General features: G+C 43.2%; 1 protein-coding gene across 1 annotated transcript in view; it reads left to right on the top strand.

The window, feature by feature from the left end:
- LOC144491448 (ephrin type-B receptor 1) overlaps window positions 1-15851 on the top strand; it is a 596080-nt gene that overhangs the window by 541006 nt on the left and 39223 nt on the right. The window lies entirely within an intron of this gene.

The following is a 15851-nucleotide window of genomic DNA, read 5'->3' as shown; positions in this document are numbered from 1 at the left end:
GCTCAAGCCTGAATATTGTCCAAAGGACTTCAGTATCTGAGTCGCGAATGATACTGAACATTTTGCAGTCATCAGTAAACATCTCCTGTTCTTGACTTTATGATGAAGGGAAGGTCATTGATGAAGCAGCTGAAGATGTTTGGCTAAGGACACTAGCCTGAGGGACTCCTGCAGTGATGTCTTGGAGCTGAGATGATTGTCCTCCAACTGTCACAACCATCTTTCTTTGTGCCAGATATAACCCGAACCAGTGAACAGTTTTCCCTCTGATTCCCACTGCCTTCTGTTTTGCTAGGACTCCTTGATGCCGCACTTGTCAAATACTGCCTCGATGTTAAGGGCAGTCACTCTCATCTCATCCCTGGAGTTCAGTTCTTTTGTCCATGTTTGAGTTCAGGAACTGGGACCTTGGTACAGCCCAAACAGAACATCCGTGAGCAGGTTATTACTGAGTGAGTGCCCCTTGATAGCGATATTGAAAACACCTTTCATCACTTTACTGATGATCAAGAGTAGACTGATGGGCTGGTAATTGGCCTGGTTGGATTTGTCTTATTTGTGTTTGCGGTAAGCAGTGCCTTCAGCCATTTCTTAATATCATGTAGTTTGAATTGAATTAGCTGAAGACTGGTACCTGTGATGCTGGGGACCATTGGAGGAGGCTGGGATGGATCATCCACTTGGCACTTCTGGCTGAAGATGATTACAAATGCTTCAGGCTTATCTTTTGCACTGATGTGCTGGGTCCCTCCATATTTGTGGTTGGGGATATTTGTGGAGGCCTTGTTTGTGAGCAGATTTCCACTCCATCTGACGAAGGAGCAGGGCTCCGAAAGCTAATGGCATTTGCTACCACATAAACCTGTTGGACTTTAACCTGATGTTGTTAAAACTCTTACTGTGTTTACCCCAGTCCAACGCCGGCATCTCCACATCATAAGTGCTTCACACCAGCCCCACACTGAGAAGTAGACAGCTCACCCAGACACTCAAATGAGATGTCTAAAGTGTTACCACACTAGCAAGCTATGTATTCTGGTTAAGAGGTGGCCTAGAATACAGATTCTTATCGTAGAAAACAAGGTGAATGTGTTGAAAATGCCATTGTTGAGGAATGCAGGCTGGAAGAGTTACTGAGGTCCCTGGTGTAAACAGGGTGGATTAACATCAATTGGAATACAGTCGCTAATCTGGACTGCTGCAGCAGCCATGTGTTTGAATTTCTCGTTAATTCAACTCCTCAGGCACTGTTTGAGTCAGTAATTCTGTTTCAGCTAATTCCCCTGATGGTGCCTAAAGCAAATATTTAAATTACTTTTTAGAAAAATGAATTGACACAAAGACAGAAATAAACAAGATGATATTGAAAGTTAATAAAAATGTCTTTGGATTCCTTTCCTTAAAAAGCTGTGTGCTGGCTTTTTACCCTTCAAGATGCTGAGTAACAAAATGTGAAATTTCTCTTCAATTCTCTGCAAACTGTGGCACCAGTAAACCATGTCACGGATATTTTGCCTTATCACCTCTTTATGCCTTCCACCCCTATTCAGTGATTGGGATTTTAATTAATGTGCACTGGCTGGTATTGCAAAAGCTATAATGTACAATGAGATGGCAAGATAAATATACAGCCGTTGTGACTATTTGCATTTGCAAGTTGGACAAAAAGAGCAATTTAAATACGTCACAAATTGAATAGGAAGGTGTTGTTGGGTCAAAACTGGGGCGAAATGTAACTTGAGCCAAAGTGTAAAAAGGGCAGTTTTGGATCGATCGGCTGTTATACACAGTTCAATTTTCTTTTCTAGTAAAAACAGTTGAAGGCAGTCTAGAGGTCGACATTGCTGTCAAAGCTTTTTGTCCTACAGCCATCAGGACAATTTGCAAGAATACCAAAAGGGAACAAGTATTGATTGTAATAAGAATTACACTGACAACCAATTGAAGATGGTTTGAAGATTGATTGAAGCTCTGACAAAGAGTCATCCAGACTCAAAACGTTAGCCCCATTCTCTCTCCACAGATGCTGTCAGACCTGCTGAGATTTTCCATTATTTTCTGTTTTGTTTCAGCTTCCAGCATCTGCAGTGATTTGCTTTTATCTAACTTCCCTGGCTCATTTCCCAGGGCAATGCCTTGATCAATCAGAATCAGTTTGCCTAATTTGAATTTAAACAATGCTTGGCAGTTAACTGTCAGTTACTGGTGAATTTTCCATGACAATGCCTCTATCAATCACAGTCCACTTGCCAACCAAGAGCACTCATTTCTCCTGCAGTACAGATTGTACAATTTGGTGTTCTTGTGAACTGTCCTGATGAGTGCAAGACAGAAATCTTTGGCAGCATGTCTCTTTTTTCAGCAATTTTCTGTATTACAAATACCTGTATATAGTCATTATTGTACTGTAGGAAATGACGAAGCCAATATGGACAAAGCAAGATCCCACAAACAGCAATGAGGTAATAACCAGTTGATCTGTTTTTGTGATGTTGGATGAGGGACAGGACATTGGCCAAGAAGCCAGAAAGAAGTCCCCTGCCCAATGAATGGAATCTTTTAGCATCACCCGAAAGGACAAACAGGGCCTCAGTTTAATGTGGTATGTACAAATAATGGTGCCTCTGACAGTGCAGCACTCCTTACTACTGCACTTGTGTGTCAGCCTACATGGTGTAGTCAAGTCCCTGGAGTCGAACTTGACATCACAACTTTCTGACAAAAAGGGTTGTTTTACTGAGCCAACAGTAAAACCCTGAAAGAACAAAATACTAAAGCGATGGGGGAAATGATTGCAACAATGCCCCTCCTCACCTCCTCAAAAATGAACTATAATGAAGCTTTTCCAGTAAAATTCACTGACACTATGATCTCAATCGAGCTCTCTCTTGCATCATATAGGTTCCCAGCTCTGAGGAACTGTGGTACGTTTACCCAAATGTCATGCTCTAGATGCCAGTGTATTACAAACTCCCAGCATAACTTTTGACTGAAATCCTGAACAAAGTAAAACTGAAAGGCAGTTAACTGATAAAGAATTCTTTCAGCAAAAATAAAAATACATATCAAATATTAAATGCAAGGGAAACAGATGACAAGTAGAATCCTGACTGAGTGACTGAGGCAAGGAGAATACCCTTCAGGGTTTGCAGGCCAAACAACTTGAGATGTCACTCTGTTTAAGAAGAAGAAATTGGATGGATTAAGGAAGCATTAATCCTCATTGTGCTTGCGGCAATTGACAGTTTGCATTGAAATGTAGGCAGACCTCTTGCTGTGATACAGTTTAGATCTGTGGTCTCCCGCATTGAACTGGAAACCTCAAAATCCTAGCAACACGATTTAATGGGGACATCTACACCCTCTTTGGGTGTATGTTAGCTCAGTTGGCTGGATTGTGATACAGAATGAGGCCAGTGGGGTGGGTTCAATTCCCATACTGGCTGTGGTAGTTTGTCCCACACTTGCAGAGTAGTGCCCCTCAAGCTGTATAACCAAATGTCACTTTTGGTACAGTGGCTAGCACTGCTGCCTCACAGTGCCAGGGACCTGTCTTCAATTCTGGCCTTGGATGACTATGTGGAGTTTGCATATTCTCCCTGTGTCTGCATGGGTTTCCTCCGGGTGCTCCAGTATCCTCTCTCACCCCAAAGATATGTAGCTTAGCTGGATTGATCATGGTAAATATGTGGGGTTAGAGGGATAAGGTGGAGGAGAGGGCCTCGGTAAGATACTCTGTCAGAGAGTTGGTATAGACTCGATGGGCCAAATGGCCTCTCCTGCTCTGCAGAGATTCTAAGATTCTATGATTCTCTAGTGACGAGGGAGCCTATGGTCCTTTACGAATCATTACTTTCAGTTTAGGACATTACTAAAAATAAAATAAATAAAATTACTAAAAATAAAAAGAATAAAATCTCAGAAGCACCATCAAAACTGCTAAATTTTCACTTTAGTTGAAATCAATGGGAATCTGAAACTTAGCCCCAGTGCGGTTCATTCCTGAAACCAATGCAATGAATACAGTGGATGTGTAACATAATGTGAGATTCTCTTTTGCTGAGAGTTTTGATTAACTTATATTTAGGATCTTTTAAGGAAATTGGGATTGGTTTAATTTTGCTGAGCTGAGCACTTACCAGGAGATTGTGTAACTATCATGCGCACATTGTCAATTGGATCCCTTCAACATTTCTTCAGTCTTGCCCAGTGTCGATTGCTCAAGACCACACAGCTCATTTCAAGATTTTTTTCCATTTGGTAATTTATTTGAGTTCGTTCCCCTTTCTCCAATTGGAGTTTCTCCAATCTGCTCACGTCCTGGTTGAAAAATCACACTTGACAACTACATGCAAGCAATTCTGATGCTGGGGACAAAACTGCTCATTAGAAAGGCCAACATTACTCACTCCATCAACATTGCAGAGCTGCCCATATAGATTTTTTAAAATTTTATCTTAGAGACATGTGGTCAGAATTATTGATACATCCCTTGGATATGTGAACTCCAATTCACTAATGTTTCTTGCTGTGAAATTTATTTCTGTGTTAAAGTCAGAACAATTTTAGACAATTGTTCATTTTGGCCCTCGTGTGTCAGCCCTTGTGAGTTATTAGTGGGCCTCTCGACATCTGAACATTTTTCAAAATGAGGAATTCTTACTCTATTACTCGGAATTGCCTTAATAGCATAAACCACCCACCTCTTGCTTTTGCTTTCAGCACCTTAGTATTCCAAACAATGGATGATCCTTGAATGTGAGAAGCCAATAATCAAGATGCAGCCCCATACGCAGTGACTGACAGCACACAGAGGGCACAGCTGAATATTCCCCAGTGCTGTGATGTAGAGCTGGCATTACAAGCAATGAAGGACATGCCATCCATATTAGATTAGAGCCTCCAGAATCAGCCTACCTCGACACAGCCGGTATCACTCAGCTACCTTTCAATCTGAAAAGGCAAATTTCTAATGCTGACTTGACACAAAACACGTGTTGCAATATAAAAGCCCCACTATCGTTCTGTGGTTTAAGAGCATGATTGACAGTGGGATGAAGGAATTGTTAATCAACAGCTACTTTCCAACACAGCGACACATGGTGAGACTGCAGCCTTTGTGTCTTAGATTTCCATTGCAATCGCACCTTCCATCCAGCTAATTAAGAACACACTGTTGTCCTTTAGAAATGCTTTTGGGCGGCAGGTACTTTCTACATACTTAACAACCAAATCAACCCAGGAACTCTGCCTGGCTGGGTTTAATTACCACAGACATGAAGGCCCAGGCTAATGTTACCAAGTACTTCTCTCTGTAGTATTTTGCTTTACTGAAAGGAATGGAGGATTCTCGTGGAAACCATTAGCCTGTATGTTCCAGATCTCTGCAAAACAGCACGCAGACTTTTGAATTATTGAAGGCTTGTGCTGTGCATGGGATTTTGCATTTACCCATAATTCATTACAGATTCCTTCCTGATATGAATCTGACTATTTGAATATTAATCCTTTCTCATGTGGGTCTCATGACTTACATGCATCTCAACAGTCAGTACCAAAGCTATGTCTAACACACATGGGAACGCAATCACCCCAAATTAACTGCCAACCCGAGTCGCATATTGGAGATCCTGTGCGTAGCACACACTTCCTGTCACAGTTCAGTTTGTTTTTGACTCACTGTGAGCAATGCCATGGGAGATGTGCTGGTAGATATATTAGACTGTTAATAGAGAACAATATCAAGGCTGTGATCAAGTCAACAGATGGGAATGGCTGTTAAAACCTACTTGAGATTCTTTCAATTGAACCATTTTTAATTAAAATAGAATGTCAAAAACAATGTTATATAAAATTTGTATCCAGCAGTCTATCAGATTGCAGCCTTGTAATTGTGACCAGCACACGAGACCTCAGGGTTATGTTAAATGTTTGAACACATCCCTAGATATCTCTCCTATTCCCGAGCTACACTGATTACTTCAGCAACCAATATTCTTTGTTTGGCTGTGGGAAAATGTTCCTGGGTTTGTTTCTGGGTACAGCAAAGATTTAAAAATTGAGCCGTGTGTGAAGGACAATTTTCTAACTTTGTCACCAACATTGGAGAGGAGAGGGGGAAACTGTAAATGATGGCAGGAAACAAGCAACTAACACAGAAGTAAGCCTTCAACGGCAAATGGAAGACATTGATAATCCTGATATTGTAATATGTTAGAATTGTGATTCTGTGTGTAGGAGGATGATTGTTATATTATCCTCTGGTTAAATTCCTGTACCTTTCATAGAGATACCTTCAGGTGGGAATATTTAATCACATTGCTATCTGAGATTGAGCTTTGGACTGTGAATTTGTTATTTTGAAGAGTGCGAGATGCTTTCCTGAGGACACAATTAATGGTCTAATTTCCTCCCTCATAGTTGGGAAGCTTTAATCATTTTTCCACAGCAAATGTTTGGTTAAAAAGAGTTACTTTTAAGTGTTGTGTTAAGCCCCAGTTTTAACCCCGCAGCTGCATAATTTTCCTGTGCCCACCAGTCTCCGTGATCCCCCTGTCGACATCAGCAGAGTCAGCACTGAAATGTAGTAAGGGTCAGGAAGAAAGATTGCACAGGCCTCATGTTGGCCCCCACCCCCACAAACCCCCCCTCTGCCTCCTCCCACAAACCGCACTCCTCTCTTCCCTCACACACTTCATTAACCCTCGCCCACACACCACACTTATCTTCCCCCCGCTCACACACACCGCACTTACGCTCCCCCCCACCCCCCCCCCCCCCCCCCCACACACACACACCACACTTACTCTCACACCACACTTACCCTCCCCCTCACAAAACACATTCCCCTCCCCCTCACACATCACTGACTCTGAAGGGTCATCCATACTTGAAACATTGGCTCTATTCTCTCTCCACAGATGCTGTCAGGTCTGCTGAGACTTGCCAGCATTTTCTGTTTTGGTTTCAAAGTTCAGAGGCAATTTGGCTTTTGCAACAGAGCGAATGTGGAAGCAGACCGGTCTGAGAAAACGCAGGCTCAAAGAGCCTGATTGGAATTGAATTAGTCAGCTCACATCAAGCTGAGATGCTCAGACATCTTCATTGAATCATAGAATCCTACAGTGCAGAAGGAGGCCAATTGGCCCATCGAGTCTGCACCGACCACAATCCCACCCAGGCCCTACCCCCGTAACCCCATACATTTATCCTAGCTAATCCCCCTGATACTAAGGGCTAATTTAGCACGGCCAATCCACCTAACCTGCACATCTTTGGACTGTGGGAGGAAACCGGAGCACCCGGAGGTAACCCACGCAGACACTAGGGGAACGTACAGACTCCGCACAGACAGTGACCCAAGCCGGGAATCGAACCCAGGTCCCTGGCGCTGTGAGGCAGCAGTGCAAACCACTGTGCCATTGTGCCGCTTAACAGAAGGAAGGACACAAATCAGTGGGTAGCTGAAGGGTATTAAAAAAAAAAGCCAGTAACATTCATGCCACACAAGTGCCAGACAATGACCATGTTCAACAAGACACAGTTGTGGCACAGTAGTCAGTACTGCTGCCTCACAGCGTCAGGGATCTGGGTTTGATTCCAGCCTTGGGTGCGGAGTTTGCATGTTCTCCCCATTTCTGCATGGGTTTCCTCTGGGTGCTCCAGTTTCCTCCCATAGTGCAAAGATGCGCAGATTACATTGATTGGCCTTGCTAATTTGTCCAGAATTGTCCAAAGATTGTAAGTTTAAATGGATTAGCCATGGTAAATGCAGGGGGTTACGGAGCTAGGATGGAGGGGAGAGCCTGGGTGAGATGCTCTTTCGGATAGTCTGTGCAGACTCAAAAGGCAAATGACCTGTTTCTGCACTAGAGGGATTATATGGTTCTCAGAGAGAATCTAACCATCCCCCTTGATATTCAATGGTATTGCCATTGCTGAATCCCCCAGTATCAACATCCAGCAGGGCGGGGGGAGGCGGGGTTACCATTGACCAGAAACTGAACTCGATTAGCCATATAAATACAGAGGCTACAGGAGCAGGTCAGAGGCTAGGAATTTTGTAGTGAGTAACTTTTTTACCTCCTGACTCCCCAAAGCATATCCACCATCTACAGAGCACATGTCAGGAGTGTGATGGTATAACCTCCGCTTGCCTGGATAAGCGCAGCTCCAACAACACTCAAGAAGCCCAACACATCCATGGGTGCTTGATTAGCACCCATTCAGCACCTTAAACACTTCACCACCGTTGTGTCGTGTCGGAATTCATTCATAGGATGTGGGCGAGAATGGAAAATTTGGTGCTACAGCTAAAACTCCATTCTCAGTGATACTGGAAAAGTACAATTTTCTGATCAGACTGTTGGTGTACAACCTGCATGAAACTGCTGTCACAAATTATAATTATCTGTTTTTTAGGAGATGTGCAGCTCAGTGTCTCAGACAGTGGCTCCTAATATGGGCGGCACGATAGCACAGTGGTTAGCACTGCTGCTTCACAGCTCCAGGGACCTGGGTTCGATTCCCGGCTTGGGTCACTGTCTGTGTGGAGTTTGCACATTCTCCTCGTGTCTGCGTGGGTTACCTCCGGGTGCTCCGGTTTCCTCCCACAGTCCAAAGATGTGCGGGTTAGGTTGATTGGCCATGCTAAAATTGCCCCTTAGTGTCCTGAGATGTGTAAGTTAGAGGGATTAGTGGGTAAATATGTAGGGATATGGGAGTAGGGCCTGGGTGGAATTGTGGTCGGTGTAGACTCGATGGGCCGAATGGCCTCTTTCTGCACTGTAGGGTTTCTATGATTCTATGATAATAGGAACATTTAGATCCTCTTGTTTCATAGGGCAGAAAAGTCAATGTTAAATCAAATTGGGCAGTTTGCAAAATAAGTTCTTCCAAACTATTATTAATTGGTGCATCCACAAAATCATTTCATTCTATCTCTATGAATCTTATTTCCCTGTTTCTAATTACTAATCTCACTTACCTGCAGAGACTAGAATGTTCTCCAGCCCTGCTCATTGCGAGGAAGTCATTGTGAGGCAGCCATCGTTTTTTCATCCTGACATCAATCTGAAATGCTGGTTGTGTGTGATAATTGGGTTGGAATTCTCTAACCTCACTCGGAGCTGGGATTATCCGATCCTACTGCTGTGAACGGCGATTTGGCTGAGTGGCAAATTCTCCATTCATGCTGGCAGCAGAGCATGTGTGAAGGAGAATTCCAACCTTTGTTTTTTTTTTCACTCCCTTGGCCTCCTCAGGCTACATCTTCAACAATCTGCGGCTGTTTCTTCCAGCAGTGCTGTCCCTCAGTCAGCTGTTGTTCCCTGAGAGGGTGAATTGGCCTCTGATCCACTCAATGAAGCTTGACGTTGCTCTACAGCACATTACCAATAGGGGATGTGCACTGCCTGTTCATTCTGATCCTCAGCATGTTGGGAAGTTTGTTTTGCCTAACACAGGCAGAACAACGTAATTGATCGATATCTGTAGTTTATATAGCATCTGTAGTGTAGCAATAAAAACACCACTATCTATTAAAAAGACATTTTAGAATGCTTTCACAACCACCAGATATCTTGAAGCCAGTGAAGTATTTTTTGGAAGTGTTTTCATTGTTGTAAAAAATGGGGCTGTCAATTTGACATTGCAAACTGCCACAAGCAGCAGTATGATAATGACCAGATAATTTGTTTTTTGTGATGTTGTTTGAGGGATGAATATTGGCCAGGACACTGGGGATATCTCCCTTGCTCCTCTTCAAAATAGCGACACAGCATCTTTTGCATCCACCCGAGCAAGCACGTGGGGCCCCAGTTTGACATCTCATTTGCAAGACAATGGCCAGGATTTTCCTCTTGTGTTCCCATTGGGTGGGTTCAGTAAGCGGAAGCGGAAATTATTGCGAGAACTTCAAAGTCGTGTTTGATGCAATGTAAACGCATGATGCAATTGTGTCCTTTTGTGTCAGTGACAGGATGCATTTATTTGAATATATTACCATATCATTATCAAGTCCTCACAAATGAATCATCCCCCCCCGCCCTTCCCTCCCTCCCCAGCCAGCTCAGAGAAACCATCCACATCAGCATGAATCACGACTGACCTCCAAAGGCATGCACCTGGTGAGCAGACCTCCTTGGCAGTGCCTGGTTGGTTCCAGGGTGAACTGGTCAGCACTGGGGCAGCCTTAAAAATGGCGCTCCAATCCTTGGTTTCTAATGTGTTGGTGGGGTGGGTGAATCAGAGGCCACCCTGCCAGCAATACCTCCCAGGAATCGATTTTTGAAGGTTTTTATTCAAAGTGCTGCAGTATATCACAAAGAAAATAGCCATTGCTGTCAGAGACTTCAACACCTGACCATGGCCTTTACCGATTTGTGGGAAAATCTCACCCCATATTTCCAACAGTGCAGCATCCCCAGCAATGGAGTGTCAGCCTTGATTTTTGTACACAAGCCCTAGATTGGGACTTGATTCATAAGGATTCTGGTTCAAAAGTAAGAATACTGGCAAGTGAGCCATAGCTGACACAATAAGGTAATAAACAGTTTCAAGGTGCTTCACAGAATTGGAATGATGAAATCTAGAGGTAACAGGTGAATGCATGAATAGTTCAGCAACAGGTACCTGAACCACAAGAGGAGATAGTGAAGTAGCTGAGCAAAACGTGGTCAAAATGTAGGTCTCGGAGAACGTCTTAAATGAGGAAAGAGAGATAGTGAGGCAGAGAGGTTCAGGGGAAAATTCCAGAGTTAGGATCTAAGCAGCTGAGGGCACAACCACCAATGGTGGAGTGAATAAAACTGGAGATGTATAAGAGACTGGAATTGGAGCTGTACAGAGATCACAGAAGATCATAGGGCTGGAGAATGTTAATAAAATGTAGAGTGGCAAGACCGTGGACTTGAAGATTTCAAATTAATGAGCATTTTAAAATCGAAGCATTGCATTTCTATTGTGCCTATCCTGAGTTCCAGGTGTCTAAAAGCCCTTTACAGTAAATGTGCTGCCATGCAGGGAATGCAGCAGACAATCTGCACACACAGTATAGTCTCACCAGCAGCAATAAACTTATCGACTTTCTTTAAGTGTTGGTTATCGGGAGATATAACTAAATGTTTAAAATTATATGGAAAGGACAGGATAGCTAGAAGCAGACTGTCTCTGGTAGTTAAGGGGTCAAGATCAAGAGGTCAAAGATACAAGATCAAATGAGTAAGATTTAGAAAAGAGAGCAGGAGAAACTTCTTCACAGAGAGAGGTGTAAGGCTGTGGAATTCACTTCCAGGGTTGGTAGTTTTAGCAGAAGCTCTCTCAATGTTCAAGATTAGATTGGATAGACACGTGAAGGAAAGAGGTTGAAAGGAACAGACAGGTAAAGGTGATTGGGATTATTTGATTGTGTGAAGGGAAAAGACTGATTGGGCCACTGGCCTGTTATCATCGTGTAACTTCTTCGTATTTCTATATCATCCAATGGTAGGTTGTTGCATAACATTAAATCTCACGGGATCCAGGGTGAGGTATCTAAATGGATACAAAATTGGTTTCTTGACAGAAACGAGAGGGTGGTTGTAGAGAGTTGTTTTCAAACTGGAGGCCTGTGACCAGCGGTGTGCCTCAGGGATCAGTGCTGGGTCCACTGTTATTTGTCATTTATATTAATGATTTGGAAGAGAATATAGGAGGCATGGTTAGCACGTTTGCAGATGACACTAAGATTGGTGGCACAGTGGACAATGAAGAACGTTATCTCCAATTGCAATGGGATCTTGTTCAATTGGGCCAGTGGGCTGACGAATCGCAGATGGAGTTTAATTTAGACAAATGTGAGGTGATGCATTTTGGTAGATTGAACCAGGGCAGGACTTACTTAGTTAATGGTAGGCCGTTGGGGAGAGTTACAGAACAAAGTGATTGAGGGATACATGTTCATAGCTCCTTGAAAGTGGAGTCACAGGTGGACAGAGTGGTGAAGAAGGCATTAGGCATGCTTGGTTTCATCGGTCAGAACATTGAATACAGGAGTTGGAATGTCTTGTTGAAGCTGTACAAGACATTGGTAAGGCCACACTTGGAATACTGTGTGCAATTCTGGTCACCCTATCATAGAAAGGATATTATTAAACTAGAAAGAGTGCAGAAAAGATTTACTAGGATGCTACTGGGACTTGATGGATTGAGTTATAAGGAGAGGCTGGATAGACTGGGACTTTTTTCTCTGGAGCGTAGGAGGCTGAGGGGTGGTCTTATAGAGGTCTATAAAATAATGAGGGGCACAGATCAGCTAGATAGTCAATATCTTTTCCCAAAGATAGGGGAGTCTAAAACTAGAGGGCATAGGTTAAAGGTGAGAGGCGAGAGATACAAAAGTGTCCAGAGGGGCAATTTTTTCACAGAGGATGGTGAGTGTCTGGAACAAGCTGCCAGAGGTAGTAGTAGAGGCGGGTACAATTTTGTCTTTTAAAAAGCATTTAGATAGTTACATGGGTACGATGGGTATAGAGGGATATGGGCCAAATGTGGGCAATTGGGATTAGTTTAGGGGTTTTTAAAAACAAGGGCGGCATAGACAAGTTGGGCCGAAGGGCCTGTTTTCATGCTGTAAACCTCTATGACTCTATGACTTTATCCCAATCAATGATGGGGGGAAGGAGGTGAGTTTAATCTTTATAGATAAGGACATAATTTTGAGGTTATCAACAGACGTTCTGAGGCTGTCAAATGTGTCCTTAATAAATAATGTGGGTCCATTGCCTCCAGAGATCAAGTGTAGGTGCTGTTAAAAAGGTGAATGGTATTTGCCGGACAAAGTTAACACAGTACCTCCTGGTCTGAGAAATTTTTCAAAATATTCTTTCAAGGGAAGGGAGCATTGCTGGCTGGGCCAGCATCTATTGCCCATTCCTAATTGCTCATGAGAAGGTGGTGGTGAGCTGCCTTCCTGAACTGTGGCAGGCTGTGCAGTCCATTGTGCCAACAGGGAAAGAGAAGAAACACAGAATGCCATAGCATTTGAGCTTAAGCCTGATTTCCTTCTTGCTTCCACTGCTCCAGTACGTTTGTAGCAACAAAATATACTGAACCCCTCATTGAGTTAACAGTCACATACCAGATACATACATTTCTGAATCATCTCACACAGCAAGGCACAGTAAGATTCAGCAACTTAGTGTTGTGATGAGGAATTGTTTTTTCCCCACTTAAATAAAAGTGCAGAGGTTAATAGGAGCTAATTTATATAAATGTTAAGCATTTTTCTAACTCTTTCCCACAGGGCTAACAGTTTCACAATGATAGCTTGTCGCACTTGATCACTGTTGCATCATTTTCCTTTTTTACATCCAATCATGCAGCAAGCTTTCACCCAATGTGAACACAGTTGTTAGAGAAGCAAAGTACTACTGATTCAATCTAAGCACTAGTGTTCCCTTCATTATGTCTTTCAAGCAGTTGTCAGTGACTGAACCCAGACAGTGAGCTGAATCTTACCCTCTTCTGCACACACAGACTGAACCCAGACAGTGAGCTGAATCTTACCCTCTCCCGCACGCACATGGGATGTTGAGCAAAAGACACGAGTAAAAAGTATTTAAAGTTTATTTATTAGTCACAAGTAAGGCTTGCATTATTACTGCAATGAAATTACTGTGAAATTCCCCTAGTCGCCACAGTCCGGCGCCTGTTCGGGTCAATGCACCTAACCAGCACGTCTTTCGGAATGTGGTAGGAAACCGGAGCACCCGGAGGAAACCCACACAGACATGGGGAGAACATGCAAACTCCACACAGACAGTGACCCAAGCTGGGAATCGAACCCGGGTCTCTGGCACTGTGAAGCGGTAGTGCTAACCACTGCGCTACGGTGCCGCCCCAGTAGATGAACAATAACAGGAATGACAAGCTGTGCTGCTCTCCCAAGTCTTCTCCCAGCTGAAATTACCAGCAGAGGAGAGACCAGGAATTGAATGTGGTTGTGGTATTGGGAGAGTTCCACTCATTCAAATTTGATATCTTCCTCAATGCAACACCCTCCAGTATAGCAGCAGATGACCAGTCTAAAATAGGTACCCCGAATGGCCTGGGGTGGGTCTCAAACATACAACCAATTGACACTGCCAAGGTAGCCATATTGATATTGCTGTTATTTCTGCTAAGGAGAGGTTTTATACTTGCTGCTCTCTCATGTCTAACACATATTTATGGTTTGAATGCCGAATTAATTGATGAATTAAATTTGGGGAGATTCAGTTTGAAGGGAAGTTGGGCCCAGGTCTACAGTCAAATACTCCCACACAAATTGTATCTGAATTTGGCATCATAATTCAGGGAAGGCTTAAAGACAGCTGCTTGGGAGTACTGGTTGATAGAAAATGGTCTTTGGCACTCAGAAGACCTTTGTCCAATTCTTGATCTACATTATCAAAGAGTACTTGCTGCAGACATTGGGTGTAGGAAGATGGGAACACTTGGCATAGTCCAGCCTTTTGACAATCTTCAATTTGAGGAGCTGTATAAGCCTTATCCACAACAACTTACATTTATATGTAATAAAGTATTCCAAGGTGCTTTGCAAGAGTATTTTGAAGCAAAATTAGGCACCAGGATAAACAAGGCGATACTCAGACTTGTGGCCAAAAGCATATTGAAAAAGGAATATTGAAAGGTGGTGGGGAGGTGGGATCAGGGTATTGAATATGATGATCAGCCATGATCATAATGAATGGTGTAGCAGGCTTGAAGGGCTGAATGGCCTACTCCTGCTTCTATTTTCTATGTATGTTTCTATGCATGTTTTCTAAGTAGATTTGAAAGACCATTTTAAAAAGAGAGGTGGAGATGCTTAGGGAGGAAACTTGGTAGTCACGCAGCTTAGAGGAGTGTTTGTCTCTCAGAGCGTTGGAGCGATTACAGAGGCTGGTAGGGGTGAGGCCTTGGAAAGATTTGAAAAAAAGAATGAAGATTTTTTTTAAAAGATATTGTTTGACCAGAAGTACTGGGCAATGGGAGGACAGGGCTTGGTGTGAGTAAGCACAAGTGAAGTGGAGTTTTGGATTACCTTAACTTGACTGAGGGTAGAGTGTAGGAGGCCAGCCAAGAGTGAATTGGAATAGTCAAGTCTAGCTGTAATGACTTGAGGCGACTTGATGTGGAAATGGACAAACCTGAAAATTAATTGCACACAAAGAACTATTTACAACTAAGGGTTTAAGGGCACAACTTCAGAGGTCTACTCCCAACAACACCCTGATTCCAACTGCCCCGGGGATGTGCATCCTTGCTCCTGAATGGCCGATGTTCTTGTGCTCCATTAGTTCCAATACAGTCATGTGGACTGCGAAGAATCGCCCCTTAAACAGGCCACATCACCACACTAGCAAAGGCATGGATGAGGGTTTGATAAGCAGATGGTCGGAGTTGGGTGATGTTACAGAGATGTTACAGAGGTGGAAATAATGAATATGCGTTTGGACACTCATAGCTATGATATCAAGGTTGTGAGCAGTCTGGTTCAGGTCAGAGAGTGGGATGAGACCAGTGACTAGGAGGAATGGAGCTTAGAGCCCCAATATTCAATTGGAGGACACTTCTGACATCCGGTCCTGGATGTCTGACAGCAGTCTGATAATTTAGCAATGTACATTTACAGAGCATCTTTCATGACCTCAGGATGTCCCAAAATACTGCACAGCCAATGAAGTGCTTTTAAAGTGTAATCATTGTTGTGATATAGGAAAATCAGTAATTAATGTGTGCACAGCAAGCTCCCACAAAAACACTACATACATTGTCCGATAATCTATTTTAATGTTGTTTGAACCTTAAATGTTGGCCAACATGCCGGG

Source organism: Mustelus asterias, chromosome 3 (genome assembly GCF_964213995.1).
Source record: "Mustelus asterias chromosome 3, sMusAst1.hap1.1, whole genome shotgun sequence".
Taxonomy (NCBI): domain Eukaryota; kingdom Metazoa; phylum Chordata; class Chondrichthyes; order Carcharhiniformes; family Triakidae; genus Mustelus; species Mustelus asterias.
The sequence above is the reverse complement of the archived record's forward strand: the minus strand, read 5'-3'. Positions and strand labels throughout refer to the sequence as shown.